Source organism: Denticeps clupeoides, chromosome 17 (genome assembly GCF_900700375.1).
Source record: "Denticeps clupeoides chromosome 17, fDenClu1.1, whole genome shotgun sequence".
In the NCBI taxonomy this organism is placed as follows: Eukaryota; Metazoa; Chordata; class Actinopteri; order Clupeiformes; family Denticipitidae; genus Denticeps; species Denticeps clupeoides.
In genome coordinates, this window is record NC_041723.1 from 6,432,912 (window position 1) to 6,449,874 (window position 16,963).

The 16,963-nt window shown below is 46.5% G+C and overlaps 1 long non-coding RNA gene across 1 annotated transcript in view; it reads left to right on the forward strand.

Annotated features, from left to right (window-relative positions):
• Window positions 1–5,375: 5,375 nt before the first annotated feature.
• Window positions 5,376–16,963, forward strand: part of LOC114767281 (uncharacterized) — a 43,481-nt gene continuing 31,893 nt past the window's right edge. Inside the window, exons 1-2 of the long non-coding RNA XR_003742914.1 lie at window positions 5,376–5,832; window positions 10,652–10,883. This is a non-coding gene — a long non-coding RNA (uncharacterized LOC114767281). The remainder of the gene's footprint in view (window positions 5,833–10,651; window positions 10,884–16,963) is intronic.

The window sequence follows — 16,963 nt, forward strand, 5'->3', positions numbered from 1 at the left end:
TATAATTATCGCTGTGGAAATCTCCAGGCCCGAGATATTCCGCAGTGACCTGAGGGAGTTCACATTATCTGCCTTTAGTGGTCACGGAGAGCAGCAATAATGGGACCGGAAACTGGACACTTCCTCAAGGAGGCTTTAAGAGGAAAAACTCATTTGACATTAAAACGCTGTCGCTGTTATGTAAAATATGCTCGGGTCCATATTAGAACAAAATTTAATCCAAGAGGGTCCAACAAGGTTCTTAAAATCACTTAAAACAGTGCTTCTCTTCATTCCTTCATTTAGTCAGGTGAGATGATAATTACTTTAAATTGAGGAATTTACTGAAATTAAAGGTGCAGGGTTTGGATATGAATGCCAAGTGCTGAGAGAAATATGAGGCAGAGGATTTTGCCTTACAAGCGATGACCTTTCCAGTCAGAGGACAGCAGCGCAGAGAGGTCAGTGCGCAGCATGTCTGTCGATTAAAAAGAATGACAATAAATATAATATGTTTCATTGTTACATGACATTAATTCAATATGACATTAGTTATCGGGTTAGGACTACATGGGCAGTATTTAGAATAATGTTACTTGAGGTCATAAAGTAAAAAAATAGAGCTGTCTTCCACATGATTCTAGTCTATTCATATTGATATGCAAAAAAAGCGATAGTTACCATACCATATATTTAGTATTCATCCAGCAATACCTTTTCAATGTATTCGGCACACTCATGCAAGATGTGTTACAGTGAGTGGTGACACAAACCAAACTGTCCCAATCTCATCCATTTCAGCAGCAGGTCATGGCAAAGCTTGATCTTGGTGCTCAAGTTAATGATGCCGTGATAAACAGCCACAGCCTGGTTATCATACAAATACATTTAATTATCAGACGCCCTTATCCAGAGCGACTTACAACCAGTAGTTACAGGGACAGTCCCCCTGGGGCAACTTACGTTTAAGTGTCTTGCTCAGTGACTCAATGGTATTAAGTGGGGTTTGAACCTGGGTCTTCTGGTTCATTGGCGAGTGTGTTACCCACTAGTGTGAGTGTGCTACTACCACCCAGGATTGGCCTGAAGCCAGGAGGAGACGTTCCTACATCCTCCAACGAGAGCAGTGAATAAGGAAATAAGGACCTCAAAACACAAATTCTCATACACTAGCCACAAAGATACAGTAGGTTGTGTAAACCATGCATAGTTGGATTGTCAGTGCCCGTTAATCACCGCTTGCAGTTATATTTTCAGGTTGAAGCCAATACCTAATCTTTCTCACTTTCCAAAACCAACTCAGGATCGAGGATAGTGGTGCCCATCCAGTGACAGTCACCCAGTGTGGGGCAAGCGTGGGAGCAGGGTGATCTTCAACCTTCCCAAATTCTCCCACACCACCCCTCTGCTACGTTCCCTCCACTGGCTCCCAGTAGCTGCACGCATCAGATTCAAAGTACTGATGCTGGCCTACAAAGCTAGACATGGAGTAGCACCATCCTACCTCACAGCCCTTATTACACCCCGCACTGCACCTCGTATACTCCGAGCCTCCAGTACTGCTCGCCTGCTCCCTCCATCTCTGAAGGTAAAAGGAAAACATTCATCTAGACTCTTCTCCGTCTTGGCCCCTCGGTGGTGGAATGAACTTCCCCTCGAGGTCAGAACAGCTCAGTCACTGAGCACCTTCAAACGACAGCTCAAGAACTTCCTCTTTAAAGAATATTTAGATTAACTTGTAACTTTTCTTATTGTCGAACTTGAGTACAGAATCTACAACAGAGTGAATAAAATAGATGTATTCATAGTTGGGGTCCTAGTGAACCGGAATTGATCTCTTCATCGATGGTAACTTGAAAGCACGTTGTAAGTCGCTCTGGATAAGGGCGTCTGCCAAATGCCTTAAATGTAAATGCAAATGTAAATGTAAATGTAAGCGGTGGGGCTGACTGAGGCGCTTCTCTCACCCGCGGCGCCCCCTAGCGGCCAGAGCCAAAAAAATAGATCGTCGTAAAATCACACTGAAGAAGTGTTCACTTTGCCTAATGGCAGATGAAAAGGAATCCTACCGAGCCTCTCCACTAATTGCTTGACCAATATGACTTCATTTACATAGAAATTTTCATGCCAAAAAAAAAAGTTATACCACAATTACTTCATAAAATAAAAAACAACCTCCACCCCAAGAATATTACATTACTGCTTATCATCCGGTTATTCAGGGTTGTGACTGCTGGAGCTCAGGGCGGCGACTCACACCATTCACCCACACCCTCACATTTGTAAATGTCATTAATTCACCAATTCCACATGCCTTTGAGGCAGGAGGAAACTGGAGAACCTGGAGGAAACCTGTGCCGACACGGGAAGAGCATGCAATCTATGGTCAAATAAGGTCCAAGCCGGGATTTGAACTCACACTCCTTGGAGGTGTGCGGCATTGTTGCTAAACGCTACGCTACCATGAGGCCCAGTGATAAAACAATCAAACTAAATAAAATGGTACGGCTTGAGGCTGCTTTTAAAGATTGAAGCTCTTCCCTAGTGGCACGAGTGGACCATGGCATTAAGAGGCTGCCTTACTGTGGGATGAGATCTTCTTTGGACTCTTGTTGGATTAAAAGGTCATTTCCTGAAGACCAGAGACTTTCAAAAGGTTAACGAGATAAAAGCAAATCTGATAAACGGCTCTAAGACCAGTACGAGTTCGTATACTGACGTGAAAATTGGGTGAATGATGGTAGTAGCCTAGTGGGTAACACACTCACCTATGAACCGGAGGACCGCAAACTCACAAGTTTGAGCAAGACAAGTAAGCCTGAGTGCCTGAGTATGGGCATCTGCTAAGAGCCCTAAATGTAATTGAAAAGGTCTGTGCTAAGTGGCCACAGTAAATTTGTCGTTTTTAAGACATTTTAATCAAGGTTAAAAAAATAGCAACAACTCAGAAGAAAAGGGATGTGGGTCCTCAGGGTAGAATACCAGCTTAGTGCATAATAAAATTGTAGATAAAATAACAAGAACAAACAGAATCACGCTGCTTCAGGGAGCGTCTAGTCTCTGCAAACAAGGGATTTGATTTGCTCTGGAAAAGAGCAGCTTGATTTAATTGCACAGCCGCAAGTTTAATTGTAATACAGTGCTCACATTCCTCAGGTCTGTTCTGCTGTAGGTCAATTTGGCAAAAAGGACTGTTGCCAGTGCCAAATGTGCCAACGACACCTGAGCTTTCACAACCCAAAATCCCGCCCTCTCCAGTCTGAAGGACATCTGCATCATTTACATTACATTTACAGCATTTATCAGATGCCCTTATCCAGAGCGACTTTCAATCAGGATTTACAGGGACAGTCTCCCTTGAGCAACTTAAGGTTAAGTGTCTTGCTCAGGGACACAATGGTAGTAAGTGGGGTTTGAACCTGGGTCTTCTGGTTCACAGGCAAGTGTGTTACCCACTAGGCTACTACCACCTACATCAAACGGTGTAGCTGCGTAGGCTCAGGTCTATTGGAGTGAACGGCCCACTCTTGGTGACCTTTTATGACCCTATTGTGACCTCAGCCATCTTTTGCGGTGTGGTCTGCTGGGGAGGCAGCATCGCTGCGGGGACTAGGAAGAGACCGAACCGACTGACCTGGCCAGATCTGTTCTCGGATGCTCTTTGGACCATGTGGAGGTGGTGAGTGACAGGAGAATGGTGGCTAAGCTGTCATCCCTATTGGACAACATCTCCCACCCCATGCAGGAGACCCTGTCAACACTGAGCAGCTCCTTCAGAGGTCTTTCATGCCAACCGCTGTCAGACAACAGCTGACCACACATACATACACTAAAAAACAGACACATCCAATACACTATTTCCGTTATGTACACTTATCCACTCTGTACATATGTACGCTTACATATATTTTATGTATACAGACATTCACAAATATATTTATGTTTATACAGATATTTTAATTTACCCATCCACTGCTTTTTCACTGTTTCTCCCAAACTATTTATTTGTATAGTGAACTTTTTATATTATACAGATTCATTTTTGCTGCTCTTATGTTGTACTATTCACTTTCTGCCATAACAATGTAAATGTCCCATTTGTGGGACCAATAAAGGATCATCTTATCTTATCTTATTTATCAAATAGTGTGGAGAGGGCCTTCTTCTCTCAGCCTTAAGCGCACACTTCCACCCTACAACCATGCTTCTCTTTCACTTCCTGCTGCACTGTCTTTAGTGTGTGTTATTCATGCTGGTGTTTCGGTTGTAGATTATATAGAGTTGGGTGGACGTGTGAACATTTCATAGAGCATTCTGCTTGTAATTTACGAAGGTGCAGAATTATATTCGAAGTTGGACTTCAGTGCCATCAACCGAGGGATTGTGGGATGCATCCGAGGGCTTGTCCTCTATTAATGGAAACGGACCTGAAGACTGAAGGTCGCCGGTTCGAATCCAAAACTGCCAAGGTGCCACTGAGATGACACTGAGCAAAGCACCGTCCCCACACCCTGCTCCCAGGGCGCCTCTCATGGCTGCCCACTGCTCCCTCGGGGCATGTGTTACCTTGCAGGTACCACATTTCGCTGTGTGCACTGGGTGCTGCGTGTCACATATGGAACCATCCACACATAAAAATATAAATATAGAATTCGTTGCTTGTGTTTGCCTCGTTTGTTTCATCTGTGATTAGACAGCGTGAGATGCGTCAACCCCTTCTGCCTAATTATTGGTCTAATTTTGCATGTTGGAATGCAGCCAGTGATCGGCAGCTGGTGGCCAGTTGCAAAGCGACACACATTGCGGAACGTTGGTGCAAAACATGCAATTAAAACGGACAATGCGGCTTGGTCTGGTCCGTTTAGTTCTCATTAAATACGTGACGTGGACGTGGCCACCGTTTATCTCGAGTGTAAAAGGCGCCAGTCGCGGAGGTGTGTGAAATCCAGGTCTGGGATGCCAACTGGGCAACAAATGTATTGTAGTCGGGGAGCTAATTACAAGAATGGGAGAAATCAGTGGGTCGCCGGGGACATTGAGATAACCAAGACCACCCAGTCGGGCTATTAAATTCAAGCCCGGTGGCCAACGTGTTGCAAGATGGCGCTCGGAGTTGAGCAGCATTGTTACGGCTTCCGCGTCGCCGACTTCTCGTCCGGCGGCGGTCGGATGAAAAGTTTCGGCGCTTGCGTGACATTTCGTTTATAGACGCGTGGGTCGTGCGTTGTTACAACTGGAGCGCACTGGCGGGGAAGAATAAAGGTTTTACAAAAGGCGGACCTGGCAACACGCAGCGACAGGAACCCGCCGCGCCTCTTCCTCGACTCGTCCTCTAGATGGCGCCGGTGCGTGGTTTTTTTTTCTTCCCACCCCGTGCTATTTTGCGTGACGTGCTTCCTGGCGTTTTGCGTGTTATTACTGCGAGTCGGGTGGGCGCGCGTGATTTTTACTCTCGTCGTTATCCTTTCTTCTTGTTGTTGTTGTTGTCTTTTTGGTAGTACTTTTTACGCGTGGCCGCAGCCGCCGGGATGGAGAGGGCGCGCTGAGCCGCCACTCTCCCTGCCTGCGCGGCAGCCTCCGGCGGAGGGGGGAGCGAGAGCCGCCGCATCCGGGAGCGGCGGCGGCGGCGAAAGTTTCGCGGAGAGGGCGGTCCGCGGGGATGACGGCTCCGCCGGGGCGTCGAGGGGCGGCCGCCGCCGGGGCAGGACGTGACACGCGGAGCCGCGTCCGCGGAGCGGCGTGACGGCGCGGAGCCCGGAGGTCGCCGGGAGGAAAACGATGGACGTCGGCGCCCAGGAGGCTGCGAAAGTTTCGCGTTACGGCAGGAGCTGGCTGGATTGAAGCCGGTTTTCGGTGAGGAGGCTCCGCTACTTTCGAACTCTTCGTCGCCTTCTTGGTTTTTCTTTTTTCTTTATTTTAGCAGCTGAACTCGGAAGCCGACGTAGTTACGTAATTACGTGATTACAGACGTTACACAGTTGCGTGCATGTTGCGTCGTGTTTCGGGTCCACGTCATGAGGGGGGGGTTCTGGAATTGTTTCTGCCGGGGGACCGATCACTTTTTCCCTCTCGGTGGCATTTATTTTTATTTCTTTATCAGATCCCACGACCTTTCTCAAAGGCCACCGGTGTCCCTCTCTCTCTCTCCCTGTCCCCCTCTCTCTCTCTCTCTCTCTCTCGTCAAATCGGATCAAGTCTTACACAACAGCAGGGCCACTGGTCCCAGCTCAATACGGGATTTGTGCACCTTGGGAGGGTGTAACTTTTTTTTTGGGGGGGGGAGGGTTGTCCCTTCGACATCCATTTCACTTGCTGCCTCTCTGCTGTCTCTTTATTAGCTCAGCGGTGTGGACGTGGGACGAGCGTGTCCTAATTAAACCTGCGGTGACAGGAGGGGTCACCCCGGCACTGTGGGGTGTCCTGCTTCGGGTGACGTCCAAGGTCACCGCGACGATGCTCAATTGGGACCAATTTGCATCAATATTTGTATGAATGTTTGGGTTTCTATTTGATACGTTCTGCAGAATTGAATTAATCTGTGTCCATTTGGGGGGAAATGAGCTTATTTCTGCCTATTATAAAACAAGAGGCCATTTTGCATGGCGCGTTCTGGTAAGGCGAGTTAATTTCAGTGGAATTAAAATAGACTTGGCCCGCTGCCTATAACTTCCTCATGTGATGTTGTTGATGACGATGATGGCGGTTTTGCCCTTGCTTGCCTGTTTTGCTTGACCAGCGCGACGTGCAGCACCTCGGAGAAGATTCCGGCGCAGAGTAGATGCAGCAGCGTTCGTCTAATTTCATTTTAACGGGTACTTGGCAGGCACGCCGAGGATGCATCATTTTCATTTGTCCTAGGCATCAGTTTGAAGGGGTTATTGTCCCCTACACAGGGTCGCCTATGAACTAGAAAACCTAGGTTCGAACCCCACTTACTTCCATCGTGTCCCTGAGCGGGACACTTAACCCTGAGTGTCTCCAGGCAGACTGTCCCTGTAACCACTGATTGTAAGGCTCTCTGGACAAGGATGTCTGGTATATACCATAAATGTATTTGTGTGTGTGTAACCTGAGAAAAAAGTGATTTGCACGTTCATTCGAGGATTTTTTTAATGCATTGGTAGAGAGCTTTAAATTAGTTTTAAAATTAATACTTTTTTTTTTCTGTAGAGAGTGGGGATGCTGTGGCTAGTTTTTGTAAGACTGGCATGCCGAGGCTCTGTTGGCTCTCCTGACCTTGACGCTTCGGCTCCATTTGAATTTCATGGCTTTCATAACTTGGATTGACAGGCAGCGTCTCTTTTTTAGCATTCAGCCACTGGAACGTCTGGCATCTTATTGCAAGTTAACAATTTACTGAAGCAAAATGAACTGAGCGAAAGTGTCCTGGGATTCTTTTTTCTTGTTTGAATGCAGCAGTGAATGCTTTTACAGTCTGTCGATTTCAGCGTCCATTAATCCCGTGGCTACGTTGAAAGATCAGTTCTTAATTCTTCGGGCAAAAATCATACATACGGTGGAAATGGTATTACGATTGTTCGGACAGTGTCTCCCGCTTTGAATGTTTTTTGACCAAGCATGTACATAACAGGCTAATAGCAAATATAATACAGTTGTAATATGTACCATGAACTGATGATATGGATGCAAATGTCAGAGGTTATCCCTACATAAGTGTTTAGGGCCGATTCAGATAATTCATCTTTAAGATACCGATAAGGCATCTTTTGCATTTACTTTTTCTTTTTTCTTCTTCAAAAGGAGACACACAGCTTGTGGCATGGTCAAATGTTGCCTGACTGAAAAAATCTGCATTTTATTTACTGTCAGAGTCTGTACAGTCTTTTATTACAAAAATAAATGAGCAGATCATCTCCTCATAACTCTCCGTCTTTCCCATGCACACTTGTTTTTTGTCCCAGTTTTGAATATTCATTATAGCTTTAGTCTTAAGAATTCACTGGGAAATGTGATTTTAATTCACTACCGTTTTAAAATCAATTGACAGACCTACTCAACATTAGTAATACTAACATTTACCTTTGAATTTAAAATGGCCATCACACAGGGAACCCCCCTTCCATGTCTTTTCGTATTTTTATCATTTGTTATATGGTTATATGCTAGTTATTGAGATTCTGGCAGCCGACGTCAGTGTTCCAGCAGGGATTAAATCAAGATGGCTCTTTAGAGGTGAACGCCTCTTTGTTTTTCCCACTCTTTTCCCACCATTTTCAGACAGCCGTCACTCTCAGTTTTTGTCTCACAGAGAACTGACAGAGAACATTAAAAAAAAGGGTTCTTGAAGGGCACAACAAAGGATTCGCTTTAAGTCATGTGATTGTCTCTTGATGGAGCCAAATACTATTTTTGGGATGCCCTTGTGGCCCCGTTCTTTGTAATTTCTGGTCTGCATCTTGTGAAGGAAAATCAACCTCCGCACTCCAATTAAATTGATATTGACTTGAGAAGCCGAGTGACATTTAAAGGACCAATCTTTGTGTAAGACGTGGCAACAATCAGTATTTCTTCATTCAGCCGGAGGGCACAGGGATCACCAAGGAATGTGTGTGCGAGGTCGAGGGACCGGCGGCCATGCGGTGCGTCTCCTGTCTGGGGCGGGGTCACATCTCCGTCGGCAGTGCCCAGCTCCGGATCCAGGTGTGAGGCGCTTCACGGCGGCCTCTCCTCCCGCGCTCGCCAGCGGCTCGCATCATTACAGCCTGAAGTGTGCCAGGCGGCCCGGCCGTGCAGCGCCGCGGTCTTCCTTCCTCCCGTCCTCGCGGCTGGAGGCGGCAGCTTTTATTTATAGTTATGTGCGAGCGGGCTGCCTTAATGGGTAGTGATAATTGGGAAAAAAAAAAAAAAAAATGAATATATACCGTGAGTGCCGTGCCATTTTCCAATCAGGCTTTTGTGTGCAACGCCGTGCCGCATCTCATTTCGCTCCCTCTTTCAGGAGATAGGGCAGGTGGAGGCTTTTTACAGAAGCCCGTGCTGCCAAAACCAAAAATTGGGATCCTTAGGGAATTTAGATTTCTCCCTCTCCGCTTATCTATCTATCTTTTTTATTATTTTTTTTATTTTCTGTTCCCCTGGGACATAGACAGTGAGTAACTCGTTTGAAAGTTTCCTCCGTGTGACTTTGCGCTCATAATAAGCTCGCCAGGAGGTATTAAAGGGAATACGTAAACTCACATTTTTGTAGACACTCGTCCACATTAGTCACTGATGTGTCCCTGTTGACGTGTCTGTGGAGGCAGCCCCGGCTACTGATTTGAAGTAATTGCGGACCAATGTGATAATAAAATGTATTTCGTACGTAAAACTACTTGTTTCCACATAATAAAAACGTTGCCACATCCCCTAAGCCCGGTGAAATAGGGAGCCATATTAATTATGCAGACATCTAGACCGGTGGCGACCCCGAACAAGAGCAGCTGATGGAGGAAGAAGAAGTTAACAAAAACCTGTACACTGTGAAAAGGGACATGTTTTCATTGCACTGTATGAGAAGTAGGAAATTGGGGATCTTCCCCAATGTCACATTCACTAGAAAGTGAAAGTGAAGTGATTGTCATTGTGAAACACCGCAGCACAGCACACAGTGACACCAAGAAATGGGTCCTCTGCATTTAACCAGTGGGCAGCCATGAAAGGGGTGCAGTGTGTGGGGACGGTATCTCGCTCAAGGGGACCTCATTGGCACCTTGGCAGTTTGGGATTTGATTACGGGTCTGCTTACCCACTAAGCCACCATCGCCCTAGTTTGCCTGTTAAATTTGTTGAATGTGCGTGTTCGGTTTGGTAGCTGACGTGGTCCAGAGACAAATATAACATACATTGTGTTTGTGGTGTCTGCTGATGATGCTGATGATGACGAACAAGTTTTATCTCGAAACACAGCAGGAAGGGCAAAAATAGGAGGTGCAACTTGCCGTTGCCAGATTGGAGGCTGGTTAAAAAAAAAACATAAAGCAGTCGCAGTAGCTATAATACTTGTCCGATTGCTTCAGCAGTGTTCAGTGTGTGTATGAGGGAATTATAGATGATTGTGGGGTGAAGAAATTATATATCTGGCAACACGGCTTCCACTTGGGGTGTTAAATCACCCAGAACGAGTCTGTCACTCACCACAATAGACTCCTCCCATTTTAAACTATAAAAAAAGCATTGGTTGAGTTGCTCCTCTTCAAGGTACTGGTAACTAGCAAATACTCCTCTTTATCTGTGCATCTATTACGAGTGTGTGTGTGTGTGTGTGTGTGTGTGTGTGTGTGCCATTTTTAGGTCATCCACGTCATTAACAGAAAAGTTGCAAAGGTGAAAAATGACCATTCTCGGCATATTAAATATCTGTTTTTAAAGATGACTGGCAGCTGCTCTGCTGGTTTGGCCGCCGCGTTTGTTGTGCACGTAGCGAGGGAGAGATTTTCTTATCATGCGCCACAGGTGAGGAGCGGCTGCATGAGAGAGCATTTGATCGTTTGATCTTTGAGATTGCCGCCTGCCAGACAGCCCGGCTCAGACTTGACAGATACATTACGAGGGATCACAGAATGTCACTTTTTGGTTTTAGCACCAATACTCGATGGCAGCGTAGCAGAATAAGGGGAGAGTCGAATAGCAATTCAGAGCCCCTGACTTTTACCTCCATTCCTTTCGCCTCCAGGTCGCCCCTTTCATTTGCAGTGGCTGCTGGGAACATTCGGCGGTCATCAGCGCGTTTCCTCTTCATGGCCCTGCTGCATTTCGGGGCAGTCCTGCTCCTCACGGCTGCTTCGACAGAGACCGCCGCCGGCAGCAAGGGAGTTTACACCAACACATGGGCCGTCCACGTCAGGGGAGGAGCGGGGGAGGCCGAGCGCATCGCCAGGAAACACGGCTTCGTCAACCATGGCAACGTGAGTAAATAATCCCCCGTGCCAAGTAGCAGCGCAGGCGGCACACGCAGCCGTTCATTTTATAAAAAATTACGCCGTTTGAAATACGTCACAAGTCTCGGGGCCCCTGCTTTTAGTCTGCTTCACGTCTGCCGTTTTTGTCCGTTGTGACGGGCATGTGTCTGTGGGAGCGCGTTGGCACCTCCTCTCAGCCGGCACCCATTGCACGCTGGGTACTCACTGGTTCCCGGCAAGAAATCCCTCACAACACCCGCCGCCCCGCCCCCTTCCGGAGCTCCGGACCTCATGCCAGGATGGAGGCGGCGCTAGGAGCCGTCCCCGCTGCTGTGGAAATCCGCTCTGACTCTCAGCAGTGGTGGCAGTATCCTAGTGGGTAACACACTCGCCTATGAACCGGAAGACCCGGGTTCAAATCCCACTTACTACCATCGTGTCCCTGAGCAAGACACTTAACCCTAAGTTGCTCCAGGGGGGGGACTGTCCCTGTAACTACTGATTGTAAGTCGCTCTGGATAAATGCTGTAAATGTAACTGCAGCAGTTCGACAAAGCGCATGGTGGGAGGAAGTTTGGAGTTTTCATTTTTTTAAACGACATATAGTAACAACGTCAAACAAGCAGTGAACAACAGCTTGGGTGCTCAGTTATTTCTTTATTTTATATATATATGAGATGTGGACATGAAGACATATCTTTATTACCGCGTTTTAACTCGTGAAAAATCCCACACGCTGTATGCTGCTGCCGGTTGCATTTATGCAAAAATGCAAGACTGTGATCTCGTCATAAATAATGCGTGACTCTAGCCAAGTTTGTGTAGTAAATTTTTGCAAACGGGTTGGGTTTTTATGCGCATTCCGAATTCCCCGTTCATTCAGGTCACGTTTTAAGCTTTCCAATCCCACGGTTTATGAGTTATTAATTACGTGTGTTTTTTTTTTTCTGGAGCATATGTAAAATATTGATATGACTGGATCTCCTTGACCCCTTGGAAACCGTTGCTCATGTCGCACACTAAATATTTCTGCAACTAGGATCTTCCCTCATTTGGACCCTGTTTCTTTTTTTTTTTTTTTTTTTTGCTGGCAGTGTTGCTCTCCCCTCGTTTGAATTACATCATTTTAATTGAAAGCTGTGCTTGTATTTCTTTGTGCGTGTGTGATTAAATTACCTCCTTTATCTCTTGCCCTTTTAATTTGCCGTTTCCGAACATTTACGGCTGGGTAAAAGAGAAACGAGCATATTTTGGATCTGAGAGGAGGACGGTTGGTACTTTAATATTCCTAACAAACCATTGAGCTTTCAGAGCAGCCGTCGTACAAGATCTGAACTGTGTGTAGTGGAATATTGCGGTTAAAAAAAAAAAAAAAGTTCTAGTGAAAGTCATCTACCCAGCAGCCCCTCCAGAGCGTCTCATAAATCTTCAGTGAAGGTCTTTGTTATACCAGCCTTGCATTCGTTCAGTGGGGCGTACGGGAACATTATTATCCGAGGATATGGTAGTGTCACGACGGAGACCCGTTCCGAGTTGTGTAAAATGGCCTCGGGGCCTTCAGCCATTAAATGACCCTGCGCCGCGACTGCTGGACCTAATGACAAGACATCTGCCTGTTGCTGATGCGCCACCCAGCATAATATCTGGCGGATGAAATTGTGGGTTGACTGCATCATTTTCTAAGATGGATGGTCAGACCTCAGCTACTCAGAGGTCTTAATTCTTGCATTGCCAGGTTGTCCTTTGATGGGCAGCAGCACGCTTGTCTTAAAAATATATTATGGCTGTCCATTTTTTTATCGTGAATAAAAGACTGAATCTCACTATAATATTTAAAACTATTACAGAGACAAATGTGGAAAATAGTGCTGGTTTATTGCTGTTTAAGCCAGATATGCTGTTGCATGTGAGACACATGGGTTGGCACATGGGTGTTTGTGTGTGTGAGTGTGTGTGTGTGTGTGTGTGTGTGTGTGTGTGTGTGAGTGTGTGTGAACGCAGGGAGTGGAGCTCACCCAGGGCAGGGCGCCAGGCTGCCGCAGGCCGCAGTTCACCTAGTTGGCATGTCTTTGGATGGCAAGAGGGAACCAGAGTGAGGGAGAAAGATAGAGAGACAATCCGAACCTTTAACCCACAAGGGTATCCCTCATAACACCTGCCACCCCACCCCCTTGAGGCATAAGCCCTTTCCAAACATGCAGTTCCACTTATGTACTGTACTATAGACATTTACCTTCATACAACAACACAAATTTACATTTACCAGACACCCTTGTCCATAGTTACAGGGACAGTCCCCTTCTAGACACTCAGGGTTAAAAGTCCCCTCACATGAAAATATTTTTATATCGGTCGTATTTGTGCATTTATACTGCATCTGAAATCTCGTTCCGAAATTCATCCCAGGTGCAGAAGTGTACAGCCACTTTGATCCAGTCCCACATTGATATTTCCCCAGGCGTTTCGGTGTCTGTAGCTTTAAATGATAATGAGGAGGAGATCGGCCTATAGAAGGGAAGGGGCATTCGTGGAAATGACGTCATCAACACCGTTCACCAACCACAACGTGCGTTCACATTTCATTCATATGTCATCGAAGGATGAAGAAGAGGAGGAGGTGATTTATGTGAAGACGCCAAAAGCTGGAGCGATTCTTGATTTACTGCCTGTAGGGGCATCATCAGGAAAAACCACAGAATGCAACAGACTCTGCTGGCTCTGCTTGCCAAAACCAAGACAGCCTGGAAAGGCAGCAGGGGGACGGGCGCGCCCTGCTCCGGTCGGGGCCCCGGCTCCCGCGCCAGGAGCAGGAGGCGTCGCCATTGCCGTCCGCTCAAAGCCAAGCGCTTGTGTTCGTAAGCAGGCTGGCACCCCAGCCCACGTGCCACGTTCGACGGGGCAAACGCGGACAAGCGTCCAGAGAATCTGGTCGCGCGCGACAACGCCAGTAACGTCACGCGGTGCACACGGTGCTTTACAGGAGTCACCGTTGACACCGCAGGATTGAAAAAAGACTGCCATTAAAGAATTTCACCGAATGTGTATTACAATATAACCTCGTGTGCCGGCGTGCCGGATGTTCCTATTCACCCAAACGCAGAACTGTGTTGGTGTTTCCAGAACCTCCTTAATGCGTTGGGCTGATTTTTCTTCTGTAAGTTCTGTGAGCACCGCTGTGGGTTACACACCGCGTCCTCCACCACAGTTACATAACGCCATTCTCCTGAAGTAACAGTGCAAATTATTCCGACCCTGATAACATCACATTCCTACACAGAACTGCTTCAGGTGGCAACCTGCAGAAAATGTTCCTTTACAAAAAAAGGTCATCGATAAGAAAACAGAATAATGAGTTAAACTACAAAAGGACGAAAGGATAAAAAACGAAATAAGCTGATTAAATTGAAGCAGTGGGAGGTAAACGAATGAACTGAGCAGAAGCAGTAGAAGCATCATTAAACTCATGGCCCTTAAGCTGATAGTCATAATCTTTTTTTTTTTTTTTTTTTTTTTTTTATCGTGATCATTAATCATGAACGGCCCTATTCTAAATTCAACAACATAGGTGGCATGTGTACACATCCAAATGGTCCTACACCAAACATAAGATCACAAATAAATGACTTATTCCTGACAGGGCACAATTATTTTTTATTTTTTTTGGTGAACGTGAAGGGCTGTTGAAGGATCATGCGACGTGATTCAGTAAAACACCAACAGAATCCTGCCGCGTGTATTTTATATTGCGGAGGTTAGGTCGGCACTCCAATACATGGCACTGCCTATGATGCTAATTAGAAAAAGCGGCACATTCGACTGAAGTGAAAATTCCAGTGATCACAGTTATAAATAAAAACAAAAACGAAATGTCCGTAATTCAAGAAGCACAAAAGCGCCGAAGCGAAAGCAATTAAGAGAACACAAACAGAGAAAACGAGTCGGACTCCGTAATTACCGTCATCCGACAAAAGGGCCACGCAACGGAGGCGTGGGTGTCCGTCACGCGAAACGAGGACATCAAAGAGCGGTCCGAACACGCCGCATGGAGTCGCCATCATATCCCATGCGAATGTGTCCGTCCATTCACCATGATGCCACGACAAAGGAAGAAGTAGCTTGAACGGGCGCGGTAACAGTTGTTTTTTGTAAAACGCGTGTGTTTTGTCTGACATCCGGAGGAAATTTTTCTTAAGCCTGACTATAAATGACGTACGGTCAGTTTACGTTACTGCTCGGCACCGCGGCTTTCAAAATATGAGCAAACAGGCTCACATTGCATGTTCAGATCAGATGAAGAGTGTGAGTTTCTGTGCTGGAGAATGGCTGACGAGCCTTTTGAAGTCAAACGGCACTCTTCAGACGGTCTCGGTGCTCCGCCTCGCGCTCGTTTCACTGCTCGCTGTTGCACCATGCTGTGCTAAGAGACTTTTGATGGGCATAGATGGGTTACCGTGCTCTCATAAACAATGTTTAACGCTCAGAGATGGATATGAGCTACTAAATTGGTCCTCATTGGGCTCACTGTAGCCTCGAAGGGTTCAGCTCTGAAGTGTTTTTTGATTGACGGATATACTAGCATTCTTGTGTAGATGCATTTTTTATATGTGTGTGTGTGTGTGTGTGTGTGTGTGTGTGTGTGGTGTTACATTCCTAAGTCTAGGGGTCTAAGAAACGTGACACAGGTGTGGAGAGGAGGACGTCCACTGTTACACACAAGCAAACAAAGCATACAGTGCACACATAAAGGCTGACCCAGGCTAACAACAAAGGGTCTATCACACAACGCAACAACACACAAATTAGATCCCCAACCGAGCTCCTTTCAGATCTCCGTGGACCCTGGGGACCTCCCTAAAGAGTAAGGGCCTAGCAGACCCGGACCTGGAGGTGACCAATACGCAGATGGTAGGTGGAGCTCCTCCCACGAAGTCAACCTAAAAGAGACAGGGACAAAATGACAGCCAGACACACAGAACACGTGGGAGCGTACGTCCAGGGACGTAACAATAGTCACAATGGCGCGCAGTGCAGGAAGGACTCGAGGGAAACACACAAGGGTTTAATCATGCAGGGTGCATGGTACAGAACCGGATAACAGCGATCATGCACGATCACGGATCAGAAACACACAGAAACCTTTATAACACACGACCAAGGAGATTAGGCAAACAACCAACATGAGGCGCCAGAAAAACACACACACACACACACACACACACACACATAAATATATATATATATATATATGTAGTTCTTATAGTTTGTGTTTTGGGCTTCTGCTTTCTTCTACTCCTGTCGGCCTCTCATGGAATCTGCACCAATTCATCATCGGCAGTTCACCTAAGAGGCGCGTGTTCGGACTGAGTGAAGTCTGAGCCCTGCGAGTAAAAACAACGGGCGAACAGATGAGCTCCACGCAGAGAACCCATGCAGGGAATCAAACCCCGGACTCGGATTGAGGCGGCAGTGTTAACCACGGCTCCGCTGTGCCTGCCCATGATAAAACTGGAATCGTTTCTTCTGTTCTTGTACTGTTTGTGCATTGAGTAGGATGCTTTAAAAGGGGGGAAAGTTGAGGCAGTGGGGGTGTGTCTGCCACAATTGATTTGCTTCAGGCGCCCTGGGCTCCCGATCTGTTTCTATTTCAGACACGTCAGAATAGTGCTATACGCTCCTGTATCCTTTCTTGAGAAATCCATTAAATTCCGTCAGCATTGAATGCCCTCACCTGAACGATTGGTATGTGCTTAATGTATTTAACCCACTGTCAGGTAACGATGATATGGATTTTGTGCTTACTCCTCAGCTCTCTTCATTATTTTTCAGTCTCTGTAGGTTTGGAGCCTTCAGACTAGAAATTGCATCTTTTTTAAAATTTCTTCTTCTACAAGGTGCATCCCTACTACTTAAAAAAAATTCTCCCCTATTAATAATGTTTGGTGGGTTTTATTTATGGAAATGGTGCGTGTTTGCGCACCCAGACCCACTCTCTGCCTGTTCAGTCGAAGACTTCTAACCCTTGCGTGGGCGGCGAGGTGCAGTGAGATTTGTTAAAGTGCCGTACCACTCGCAGATCAGCAACCAAA